The sequence below is a fragment of the Schistocerca americana genome, chromosome 5 (assembly GCF_021461395.2).
Source record: "Schistocerca americana isolate TAMUIC-IGC-003095 chromosome 5, iqSchAmer2.1, whole genome shotgun sequence".
In the NCBI taxonomy this organism is placed as follows: domain Eukaryota; kingdom Metazoa; phylum Arthropoda; class Insecta; order Orthoptera; family Acrididae; genus Schistocerca; species Schistocerca americana.
Window position 1 is genome coordinate 128,442,593 of NC_060123.1, and position 2,154 is coordinate 128,444,746.

Here is a 2,154-nt window from a genome sequence, read left to right on the forward strand (position 1 = left end):
GGTAACGGTGTGGTGGCAGGAAGGGAATCCGGCCATCCCTCACTTTAACAACGCCAAATCCGTTCATAACCATGCCGACCATGAGACGATGCGGGGTCAAGGCACAAGAAGGAGGACGATAAAATATGACAAGCTGAGACTGCTACAAAATCATCATTCAAGGAGCGTAAATATTAATTCTCCTCCCGCACAGGCCATGAACCCCAACGGTACCGACCGGCCACCGTGTCATCCTCAGCCCACAGGCGTCCCTGGATGCGGATTCGGAGGGGCATGTAGTCAGCACACCGCTCTCCCGGCCGTATGTCAGTTTCCGAGACCGGAACCGCCATTTTTCAGTCAAGTAGCTCCTCAGTTTGCCTCACAGGGGCTGAGTGCATCCCGCTTGCCAACAGTGCTCGGCAGACCGAATGGTCGCCCATCCAAGTGCTAGCCCAGCCCGACAGCGCTTAACTTCGGTGATCTGACGGGAACCGGTGTTACCACTGCGACAAGGCCGTTGGCGCGTAAATATTAAGTTGGTGTATAAGTTTGTAGCATTTTACGATAAGTTTAATAAACACAACAGACACAAATAGCATAGACGAATGTTCTTCGACAGACGACGGGAAAGGTGAAAATCTGAGGGTGCAAGAGCAGATGAATAAGGGACGGGGAGATGTGCGGAATGCCTTCCTAACCCAAGTCCTGTATAGCGCTTCTTGTCAGTGTAGCAGAATTCGGGCGGTCATCACTCCACGCAGTCTTCTGTTCGTTGTTCTTGGATTGCGTTTGCAAGACGTATCAGTTGTTGACAGTAAATGTCAGCAGTGATCGTTACAGCTCGGAGAAGCAATTTGTAGTACACCACACCGTCGCTGTTCCACCAGATGCATAACATTACGTTTTATGGATGGGTGCAGGTATTTGCACGGGGGGTTGCTGCTTCGTTTGGGCTCAGCCAGTCATTTCTTTCCTTTATGTTAGCAGAAACTCACCATTTCTCGCAGGCACAACGACACAGGATAGGAGTTCTTGGTGTTGTTCACGAGCCAATAGGTGACGAACAAGCAGAGATACACATACGACATACGCTCATTTTTGTGATTTCGGCTTAGAGTATGTGGTACACACATACCCGACTTCTGAACCATCCCCATCGCGTGCAAATGTCGCGCGGTAGTGGAATGATCACAGTTCATCACATTTGCCAGTTCTCGACTTACGTATATCATTGTAGATTAAGGCGTTTAAACGATCTTCATCAAACTCCGAATGTCTCCGTGAACGGGGAGAGTCACTAATGTGAAAGTATCGTCTTTAAAACGGGTAAACCATTTTCTTACCGTGCTCTGTCGAACGGCAATCTCGCCACACACGCCGCAAATGTTTCTGGCTGTCTCTGCTGCTGTCACCCCTCTATGGAACTCAAACAGTGTAAGTAGGCTGTTTAGGTTTTCTTATTGGTAACGCCACGTAGCGCTCTGTATGAAAATCACTGGCTTTGCTGTGTGCAGTCTGTGGCTAGTTTGCATTGTTGTCTGCCATTGTAGTGTTGGGCAGTTGGCTGTTAACAGCGCGCAGCGTTGCGCAGTTGGAGGTGAGCCGCCAGCAGTGGTGGATGTGGGGAAGTGAGATGGCGGATTTTTGTGAATGGATGATCTGGAGGTGTGTCCATCAGAAACAGTACATTTGTAAGAATGGATGTCATGAACTGCTGTATATATTATGACTATTAAGGTCAATACATTGTTTGTTCTCTATTAAAATCTTTCATTTGCTAACTATGCCTATCAGTAGTTAGTGCCTTCTGTAGTTTGAATCTTTTATTTAGATGGCAGTAGTGGCGCTCGCTGTATTGCAGTAGTTCGAGTAACGAAGATTTTTGTGAGGTAAGTGATTTGTGAAAGGTATAGATTAATGTTAGTCAGGGCCATTCTTTTGTAGGGATTATTGAAAGTCAGATTGCGTTGCGCAAAAAATATTGTGTGTCAGTTTAAGCACAGTCTTGTATAATTTTTCTAAGGGGACGTTTCATAACAGAAGAAGTAACGGAAATGTTCCGATTTATCCACTTTGCACTGGAATTTCTAGCGTCCACAGCTGCATTCACTATCTTCAGATGAGAAAATGTCAATTTGTAAACATAAATAGAAACAGAGAACTACAAATAAA

The 2,154-nt window shown here is 46.2% G+C and overlaps 1 pseudogene; it reads right to left on the bottom strand.

The window, feature by feature from the left end:
• Window positions 1–386: 386 nt before the first annotated feature.
• LOC124617071 lies at window positions 387–504 on the bottom strand (annotated as a pseudogene).
• Between the last annotated feature and the right edge of the window lie 1,650 nt (window positions 505–2,154).